This window comes from Ylistrum balloti, unplaced genomic scaffold (assembly GCF_031769215.1).
Source record: "Ylistrum balloti isolate Yb309-2 unplaced genomic scaffold, AGI_CSIRO_Ybal_v1 Utg370016, whole genome shotgun sequence".
Classification (NCBI taxonomy): Eukaryota; Metazoa; Mollusca; class Bivalvia; order Pectinida; family Pectinidae; genus Ylistrum; species Ylistrum balloti.
Window position 1 is genome coordinate 221,288 of NW_026782086.1, and position 11,716 is coordinate 233,003.

The 11,716-nt window shown below is 34.7% G+C and overlaps 1 pseudogene; it reads left to right on the forward strand.

Moving 5' to 3' along the window:
• Positions 1-1,412: 1,412 nt before the first annotated feature.
• LOC132548519 (organic cation transporter protein-like) lies at positions 1,413-8,846 on the forward strand (annotated as a pseudogene).
• The last annotated feature ends 2,870 nt before the right edge of the window (positions 8,847-11,716 follow it).

The following is an 11,716-nucleotide window of genomic DNA, read 5'->3' on the forward strand; positions in this document are numbered from 1 at the left end:
ATGTATTGGTACAGCAATGGCATTCCTAAGACATCACACAGCATACGTGATGTTCGCATGTCTTAAGAACTTGAACTGCCTCTGTTACCAAGTATCCTGTCGAGGTCAACCATCTCTTTTTGTTAGCGAGGTCTGTTCATGTGACATTTCTGACCCAAAGGTTCGGCTGAACACAGGTAATGTACACAATCATCTTATTATCATAATTATTATGATTATTTCACAGATGAACATATGAACTGAAATTAAAAACTATAATACACATTATTTTGGTGTAATTGTCGGTCATCTTGTGTCATATCTAGTCATACTTATTAAAAGAGCAACGTTATAAGTTACCCTTCTGAATCACCCTTGTTCAGTAATGAAAAATAAAATAAATAAATAAAATCTTCTTGTGATCGCGACATTGTCCAGCAATGTCCTCGATTCTCGCATTCTTCATTTTCACTAATTGTAAAGATTTGACGATGTAACTTTGCTCGTAAATAGGTCTTAAACGCAGTCACCTTTGTTATGCTGATGCTCCTGAGGCAATGTTTACATGTACACGTATTAATCACTCAATGTGTATTATCAATAATAATCACAAATATACCATTGATAACACAGCGATATCACGAATTTTTACTCATCATTTATCACCCATCCACTCTTTTTATCTATGTAATTACATCATTTTCTCTAACATGAAAAGTTCCAGATTTTAACTGATTGCAACATATGTTATGTCCAGCTTTATATAACCTAGTTCAAATTGCGGGTTATTTATTTTTCAGAATAATTTCCCTCGCTAAAAAAGTTGTACTTTGATTGTAATTAAAGATATCCACCATGCTATTTTTGTTAATATTATACCCTAGTTTGAGTTTGGATTATGATTTTATTGATGTTTTTCTTAACACAAGTACACAATAATATTGTCAATGTTTCATGTTATGTAGAAATGTTTGTGCCTTGAAAAGATGTTAATTCCAAATCTCGTTTTGGTATATTTATTGAATGATGAATACTCATGATATGTAACTATATTATCTTATTTCTAATTCATTGGAGTTTAAATTCCATGTGTATTATTAAAAGGTCTCTAATGATAACCAGGAGTGCCAGAATGTAGAATCAGTTGTGATATATCAAAGTGTTGTTTAGACCCTTTCTTCCACGACGTAATGAATTTGTTTTTATCATGGAAGATATTACATTAGGTAATATATATGAAAACAGAAGCATGACGGAAACATAAACATGAACACTCTAAGTCGTTAGATTAACACAGTTTCATTCTGTGCGATACTAAAACTACCCAAGCAAATTTACCATTCATTTTAATTGATATACATCAAAATAGATATCATGAAGAGGAGAGTTTTGTAATGATAATGTATCTGAACGTATCATCAAATTGTAGTGCCATGAAGTTTGACGATATCCTGGTACGGATAGGAGAATTCGGCTACTTCCAGCGCCGTCTCTATCTTCTACTATGTATGCCATCTATTATCACTGGGTGTTATATGATGATACTAGTCTTCGTAATGGAACCTCCAGAACACAGGTATAGTCTCCTATACATAGCGTTCACTATTTTATTATATTGATACTGAAATCTAGCAGAAATTTAAGGTTTCATATGATGAGAAAACCATTATATCGAGGATCCCAAGATGGCAGTCAGTCGGTCCTCTTTTATTTATAACACTGCGCGTAAATTTGTATTTCATCTCCTTGCGCGTCCTTTAATCATCGTAAGTGACTTTCCATTCTGTAAACGATATGCTTTTCATTACAATAATAAAAATTCATAATTTTGCATATGTGTTTGTAATAGTTATTACAAAAAGGCTAACCTTATTGTAATAAATTCCATGGTTATTACAATTACAATCGCTTACTGAGATCATTTTCAACTTATTACAACAAAATCAATCTTATTACAATAAATGATTACAATAAACATTTTATTACAATCAGGGTCACAAAAAGGCATTACAGTAATAGGCAATATCTGCTGTAGTATGTGGTTTGAAATAGATTTTTTTCAAATTGTCAGTATTGATGCTTGTGTCTTGCCTGAGAAACACCAAATCGAGTTTGCTGTGTTTACATATTCTTCTTATGATTGCTGGAACGCGTTTGGTCTTATTCACGAAAACGTGAAACGTCACGTTGGTTTGCATTAATCACTAATGGATATTATATTGATACTGTAAGTTATACTGAAATCTAATGAAATAAAACAATACTGATCATAGATGAGAAATTATTACATCCGATTGGTGACAAGTGTTTCTTTCTTTTTTCCCCGAAGGTGTAAAATACCGGAGTGGGAAAATGACACATATAAAATACAAAGTGAAGAGCACCAGAAATGGATTAATTATACTATACCACTATCTTCTGATGAACAACATACTTACGATCAGTGTCATTATTACACTTGGAATGAAAATAGTACATCACTCATCAACAACAGAACAATTGAAAAATGTACGGAGTGGGTTTACGACAAAAACGTGTTCTTGGAAACGTTTACATCAAGGGTATGAATGGCAGTGAAAACATAGAGATGTTTTGTTGTGTTAATGGCTAAGGCTCTTCATATTTATCCTCTAATTTCTGTGAAGTACTGGTGAACAAGGAATTCGTACACATTCTAAACTACAAGCAAATATATACATAAGTTACGTTGGTATCTCTTGCGTCTGTTTTCGAGTTACGTTGACGTATATTAGAATAAGGCAAATGAAAAATAAACGTAAAAAATAACGATTTGAACTTTGAAATATCAAAGTTTTCATTCCTTTTTGCCCACAGCACAATCTAGTTTGTGGAGAATCTATCAAAACTTCGGTTGCAGAGATGGTGTTTTACTTTGGTGTATTGGTGGGAGATATATCATTTGGGCTCTTGTCTGATGTGTAAGTCATGTTTTTAGGCAATTACTAACCTGGTCAGTACGGAAAAAGTAATTCATTAACTTGCTAAACAAGTGTAAAAAGTATTACCCTTTGACATAAATATAATGCATACATTATTTCTCGTTTGTAAAGTTTTGTTTAGATACGGACTTTAGATAGGTATGTCATTTCCGTGTTCAAATCCGTGGTTAAGAGGGAAACTAGTACGGAATTTCAGTTTGTGAATAAAAGTGATAAATAACTATTTGAAAGCGTGTCGTCTGAATGTATATGCTTCTTACTTGCATTTTAGAATCGGAAGAAAGAAAACATTCTCCATTACAGTTGTTATCCTGTTGGCCTCTTCTACAGCGACGGTATTCGCACCAGAGTTCTACAGTTTCTGCGCCCTCGAGTTTGTCAATGGTGCAGCCGTTCACGGCGCTTTCATGGTCTGCTGTGTGTTGGGTATGTATGGTGGTATGGAATGATTGATGAATCAAACCTTTACTTGTTTGTTGTATCAACAAAGCAAATGAAATCGTAGCCAAATAATAATTTTAATCGTTAATAGATCAGCGATGATTTAGTCAAGGTTGATTTCATTCTTTCAATAAGAATTTCTGTTTAATAAAGAATATACTTTGAGTCAGTAGTCGCAGACGCAAGGCAGCATATGCTTTGAAAAATAAATGAAGCACTTGTTTTGAACAGGTCTTGAAATGGTTGGGCCAAGTAAGAGGGTATGGGCAGGCATTCCCATCCATATGTTCTTCGCTGTTGGACTAGTCTACCTGGCAGGAATAGAGTACTTTACACGAAACTGGCAGTACGTCCAGATCGCAATCACAGCGCCAGTGGTATTCTTTCTCCTCTATTGGTGGTATGTTTATATGATTTTCACACGTGTTGTGGTGTAAAACAACCTTAGGATACATCATGAATTACAATATGTACATACATATATTGTAACTTGATATTAATGTATAGTACAGTGTATCCTGACTACTTTTAAATACACTTACTACATGAGTAAAATGAGTAAGATTGGACTAATCTGTATAGTATTTCTACCCTACACGCTTTTGTGAAAAGTGAGACTGATTTTAACCAAATATTTGCCATATTATACCGTATAAGGCTGTTCAAGATGGCAATGAAAAATATTTCACTTTTTCGGAGTTGATCTATTGCAAATTCTATTACATCATGACAACAATAACATTTATTCTATAGTAACAACAATAACATTTATTCTATAGTAACAACAATAACATTTATTCTATAGTAACAACAATAACATTCATTCTCTAGTAACAACAATAACATTTATTATCTAGTAACAACAATAAGAACTATTCTCTAGTAACAACAATAATATTTATTCTCCTGTAACAGAAATAAGATTGATTATGTAGTGACAACAATAAGATGTATTCTTCAGTGACAACAATAAGATTCTTTCTTCTGTAAAAACAATAAAATTACTTCTGTAGTGACACCAAGATGTATTTTTCAGTAACAACAATAATGTTTATTCTTCAGTATATTTGTTAAGTTAAAATGATTTTATTTTAGGCTAATAACAGAGTCACCTAGATGGTTGATTAGCCAGAGTCGTTACGAGGAAGCAACAAAGATTATAGAGAAGGCAGCGAAGGCCAACAGAACAGACACACAGGAAGATAAACTGTTAGATTTATCTACACTAGACACACCAAAACAAGGAAAGATCTGGCAGCTCTTCAAGTCAAAAGTTTTGTTTTTCCGGACGATGGTTTTATTTTTCAATTGGTAGTTTTATTTGTTTTTTTTAGTAGTAAAAGTTGTAAAGGCCTATAACAAAGTAGTGAGAATTCATTATTAAATACATATCGCATTGAACAGAAAATTATGTAGCACGTATTAAACACCAATAATACGCACGTAATGCTCCATATGATATACACAGTTAGCCTATTTATACTGTTTTAGGATCGAAATCAGCAGGGTATAAAATAGAGTTATGTGTTGTAGAATCGGAATCAGCATGGTATACTATGGAGTTATGTGTTGTAGGATTGTAATCAGCATGGTATACTAGGAGGTTATGTGTTGTAGGATTGTAATCAGCATGGTATACTATGAAGTTATGTGTTGTTGGGTCGTAATCAGCATGGTAAACTAAGGAGTTATGTGTTGTTGGATTGTAATCAGCATGGTAAACTATGGAGTTATGTGTTGTAGGATTGTAGTCAGTATGGTATACTAATGAGCTATGTGTTGTAGGATTGTAATCAGCATGGTATACTAAGGAGTTATGTGTTGTTGGGTCGTAATCAGCATGGTATACTAAGGAGTTATGTGTTGGTATACTAAGGAGTTATGTGTTGTAGGATTGTATGGTATCAGTTATGTGGTATAATCAGCATGGATGGTTATGTGTTGTAGGATTGTAGTCAGTATGGTATACTAAGGAGTTATGTGTTGTAGGGTCGTAATCAGCATGGTATACTATGGAGTTATGTGTTGTAGGATTGTAATCAGCATGGTATACTAAGGAGTTATGTGTTGTAGGATTGTAGTCACCATGGTATACTATGGAGTTATGTGTTGTAGGATTGTAATCAGCATGGTAAACTATGGAGTTATGTGTTGTAGGATTGTAGTCAGTATGGTATACTAAGGAGTTATGTGTTGTTGGATTGTAATCAGCATGGTAAACTATGGAGTTATGTGTTGTAGGATTGTAGTCAGTATGGTATACTAAGGAGTTATGTGTTGTAGGATTGTAATCAGCATGGTATACTAAGGAATTATGTGTTGTAGGATTGTAGTCAGCATGGTATACTATGGAGTTATGTGTTGTAGGATTGTAATCAGCATGGTATACTAGGAGGTTATGTGTTGTAGGATTGTAGTCAGTATGGTATACTAAGGAGTTATGTGTTGTAGGGTCGTAATCAGCATGGTATACTAAGGAGGTACGTGTTGTAGGATTGTAGTCAGTATGGTATACTAAGGAGTTATGTGTTGTAGGATTGTAGTCAGCATGGTATACTAAGAAGTTACGTGTTGTAGGATTGTAGTCAGTATGGTATACTAAGGAGTTATGTGTTGTAGGATTGTAGTCAGCATGGTATACTAAGGAGTTATGTGTTGTAGGATTGTAGTCAGCATGGTATACTATGGAGTTATGTGTTGTAGGATTGTAGTCAGCATGGTATACTATGGAGTTATGTGTTGTAGGATTGTAATCAGCATGGTAAACTATGGAGTTATGTGTTGTAGGATTGTAGTCAGCATGGTATACTAAGGAGTTATGTGTTGTAGGGTCGTAATCAGCATGGTATACTAAGAAGTTACGTGTTGTAGGATTGTAGTCAGTATGGTATACTAAGGAGTTATGTGTTGTAGGGTCGTAGTCAGCATGGTATACTAAGGAGTTATGTGTTGTAGAATCGTAATCAGCGCAATATACTTTGGATTATGTGTTGCAGGATTGTAATCAGTATGGTATACTATGGAGTTACAATGCATACTGGAAACTTGGGAGGCAATTTCTACCTCAATTTCTTTATCCTGGCTGTTGTTGAGTTTCCCGCCAAAGCTATGACGATGGTGCTGCTGAACCGTATCGGGCGGAAGATGATGCATTGCACGTGCATGATGATCGGCGGCATTGCATGCCTCAGCACTATTTTTACTGTCGTGTACGGAGGGGACAGTAAGTTATATTAAAATTAAAACAGTTCGGTATTTATAAACACGGGTCAAAGTCATTTGGTATCATAGCATAAATAATTTTCTTTTTATTATTAACAGTCATTAACTCTTTCAAGATCGATTCATTACTTATACTATTCTTTCCTCTGTAAACAACGGTTTACAGACACTAAAAGAATGAAGTTTTCTTCATTTGTTTTCATTTAAAAAGTAATTTTCGTTATCTAATGGTTTCATTCTATACAATAAAGGTCTACAACCTGTAACGCTTGCTTTGGCAATTATTGGAAAGTTTGGATCTGCAGCCGCATTTGGAGTGATATATATCTATTCCTTGGAACTCTATCCAACTGTAGTGAGAAACGGAGGCATGGGTATGAGTTCATGTGTGGCCCGAGTAGGAGGAATGGTGGCCCCTTATGTAGCACAGTCGGTAAGTACAATTGTAAAATAACCAACTACCAGACATCTTCCGTATTACGTTTTCCCATGATGAACAAGTCTTGATTTGATAAAAAAAAAATGTCGAGTCTAGCCAATAATGCATTTTGCAAATATCACGGTTGTCTGATAATTCAGTTTGAGTTGATTTGATCGAAAGGAAAAACCTTGCTATTGTGTCCAGTCAGTTGTTAAAATGAATTCTTTATATTATTTTAATAGGGGGATTTGGTAGGAGGTCGATTCGGTCAGGCATTACCGTTAGTGATATTTGGTGGATGTTCCGTTCTTGCTGGCATTTTTACACTGTTCCTGCCTGAAACACACGGACGGAAGCTACCGGAAACAATCCGAGATGGGGAGGAATTCGGAAGGTACTAAATTTAATTTATTATAATAATATTTTAACAATTTCTGATTAATAAGAAAATGATAGCCGTACCTTGGTATGTTCCTGAATAATCATTTGTTTATGTACATGTGTTGCTACAATTGTTGAGTCAGCTGATGATATAAATGGGTTTTAGCTGTTTTTATAATAATGTAATATGTCTGAAACACTAATACGTTTCAATATGGTTTTTAGACACCAAAAGAGAACCAGCTGGGCAATAGTTTTGAGTTTTGTCTGTCCATCCTTCCGCCCACACGCTTCCTTGTCCACACCTTATCTTTTACAAGTAATCCCGGGAACTTAATACTTCATATATGGGTTCACTTCGGTGAGACGGTGCGTCGTGTATCAAAAGTAGGTCACTCTGACCTATAATTTCACCTTTGACCTACACTAAAGTTTGGACTTTATCCCCTACACTATTAATCATGGAATATTTATGCTTGGAATATGGATTTACCTTGCAGGGACGATGTAACGAGTCTGAAAAGTAGGTCACTCTGACCTATATTAGGAAGTTTTTCCCAACACCAAGGCAAACGTTTGTTATCGCCCTTGTCTTTCACACTAGTAATCAAGGAACCTTATATGGGTTCATGTTGGTAAGACGGCGAGTTGCATGTAAAATAGTGCTCATTGTGATCTACATATGGACCTTAATTAAAATGATTGTCCGCACTCTATCTTCTACATATCTAGTCTTAATACTTATTCTGGTCCAAGGGAACTGTAATAATCTATGTGTGGGGTGTCTCCTGGTGGTATGGTTTCCCCTTCGCTTGCATCAATGATGCCCAACAGAGTGTTTGATATAAGCTGATAGCTTGTTTTGCAAATACACCAGTAAGTTGAAATAAAGCATGCTATGTCACATGTAAGTATTATATAATATAAGTTATGCCATTTACGTAGACAGATCAAAATTAATGCTGTGTCAGGTCAAGTGTCATAGAATCTTACATGCATTTGTTTCATATTAGATCTCTTGAACCAAGTCTTAGATTTTTTTTTACATTGGGAGCCTTGGCAAGTTAGAAAATAAAACTTCTTGGTAAGTCTCATAAGATCTCATATGGAACAAATTTAAGACACTTTTTACCATTTAACTAGTTAAATTTTGGTATGTTTTAAAGTAAAAATGATAAAATCAAACGTTAGCAGTCATTTTGTTGCATCATTGTTCACAATTTTATATTTTTACATACGTGAACTATCTGGATAACAGGCGGCTTATATATCAACACAACATGATTGACTCTTACAGAAAACTGAGGGGAACATCTACTGCCAATTTGGTGATATCCTCAGACACAGTCAATAGCATTACAACCGGAGCAAATGGAAAACACCAGGTGTCAAATGAAAATCTGAAAGCAAATTAAACTGATGGAAAGAACTATACCCGATAAACGCTATCAAATCGCGTTAAGGATTCCTGAAAGAACAGTTTTATTAAAAACATTTTTGTTTCTGCGCGTGAAAATAAAGCAATTTAAGAAATTCTTAAACATTGCTTATCCTTTTCGCATGAAATTTGTTGATGCTTAATATAACAGATGGTAGCTGTTTGATGGTTATACTACATTTTGTCTACTAATTTAAGGTTATCCCGTTTTTGCCGTAGCCAAAAAAAACAAACCAGCAAATAAATTACAGAACGACATACTAAGCACCAGTACTACTATGAAATACATTTTCAGATACACAGGTACATTCTCGTAGGAATAAACTGGTACTTTTATATGGTATAAGACAAAAAAAGAGACAAAAACAACAAGATAATACCAGCATGTTTAAATAATCAAAATCCAAACTCAGATTCAATAAATCCTGGGCAATACATGAACTAATGAAAGATTTACATGAAATGAGAATATGACGAGGTATTCTGGAAGATTAGCGTCTTCTGCTTCATCGACGAAACCCGCCATGTAAACCTTGGCCACTCCAATTAAGTAACGTCACATTGTCATATGAGAACAAGGTATACAACAACAGAACCAACAGGCAAACTAACGAGAATCAAACACGTTCAACTTCATTCCGCACAAAGAAAAAGAATATTTCTCAAAGAAACCACGATCACGACCGTAAAACGTTCCCAAATTTTCATCAACTTTCATCAACATAATAAATTTCTTGTTATTTAAGACAAAACCCCATCAATACATCTGAAAGTAAAAGTAAACGACTTTGTAGGGTCTTTGTGACCTGTTTTGATAACTTCATCCTTGTATGAAAACAAAAACAATTCCCCCAACAGAGTATTACAGTTTGTTCCTATAGGTATGCCGTACCACACTCGACGAAGACCGGAAAGGGCCTGTTTCCAGTAATGTTAATTCTCCATAGGAGCCTGCCCCCGTATAATTTCTTATCTTGCTCAACTACTGTTTTTTTCTTTTCCGAAAAATAATTTTACACCTTTCCGACACCCAGATTTCATAATTTCAGTGAAAATGTATTTTTATAAAGTTGTCAATTTCAGCATCAAAGACATAAGTTTGTAAATAAAAGAAGGTTATCTCGAAATTGTAATTCGCAACATAGTATAAATTTCTTTTGATAGATATTTCCAAAACATCGTGTTAATTCATAAAACATAAAAAAAATATTCTCGGATGAAAATGCACTTGCAGAGACACAATTATGAAGAGAAATGCCATAAATTTGCAATTTTCTCCCGTTATAGTTTTGAATGCAAATTTCCATCAGAAAATCGGATAGAGCTTCACTTGTTTCATATGTGTACCAAAAATCAGCTAATTCCATGTGGTGGAACGTTCTCATATCGCCGCCTGAATGCGGTTGTAAATTGAAAGAAAAGGGGAAATGAGTATCTTGTACTACCTTGGGTATTACAGGACGCTGGAAAACCCTCGACCATTACAACCACAGGTAAAGAAATTCCGACAAAACTTGAAATAGTTTTTCATGCGGCAACAACGCGCATATGTCGAAAGTATGTTTGGGGCTCGATATGAAAGATCCCCGTTACCATGTGACTAACCAAACTAAATATAGGTATTATACAATCGCCCGTAGCTATGAACACTCCCGTAATTGCGAAAACCAACCAAAATCATAAGGAACACGTTTTGTTTGTTGTTCTGTCTATTTGTCAGCCAATGTCTTCAACCACGGGGACTTGCGAAGTAGCCATGTTGGATTTTTTTTATGAAAAAGTGTTTCTCTCACTTTTTTTCATATCTGTGTACATATTCTCAACATACCGAGCAAATACTCTCGTTTTTTTTGTAAATTATCTAAAGAAAGTCGAAAATCGGCAATTCAACCATAGGCTAATTCAACCCAACATTTGAAAATGTTCCACCACTTACATTTTGATGATTTTTTCTCTCATCAATAGCATATTACGTACTATTTAATAGGATAAAAATTGGTTTGCATCCAACGCCCATAAAAGGGTGTATTCTCTAAAAAACACAGTTTTTGTGTCTAAAATGTTATCATCGAAAATGGCATTTTTGAGATTGTTTCTTCCATAAAACAGCCAAATGGCGCGATGGAAACATGATTTTTTGTCACAATCATGCCATGAATGTATTCTTTACGGTGACTATCATTTGATTAGATTTTCATTAATATTTTACATAACATGCACATTTTATCAACACTTAGACAGCTTCTGAAAGGTACAACTTTGAGGAGCCATAAAAAACAAACCAAGTGACCTAAATCTTTATACTTTATAGATTTGTGACCACAACGGCATGGGCAATGCACCACCAACAGGAAATTTGAATCAGAGAAGGGGCCGTTTTGGAAACCGGCCCTTTGATGATTTTTATGATTTCGTCCTCCAAATATTTCTTCATTGATTTGGTCGTATTTTTCATGAGAGTATAACTCTCAACCATATATTTGTACCACCGTTCTCCTATCAAAAGCCCTAAAAAAACTCAATCGCCAACACAACGACAGACTGATAGGTAAAGGCACATCAAAGTTAAAACTTGGATGTATATCACCAGCGGCTAGACTCCTGTTGAATGACGTGACACGATTTTATGTACGTCATTGTCAAGGTTGTACATTTCATGGTAGCTACATGATAAATACCCAACCAACTGATACAACACATCTTCATGCCAGCATACTTTGACGTTATATCGATTCAAATGTCTCATATAAAAAATACATGGAAGTATTTAGCAAGCAAAGAGCAATATCATGATGTATTGAGATAATTCCGTTATGATGCATGTATTAAAGTGAGCTTGAAAAGCAGTCGACATATACAGAAGGGCAAAGACAG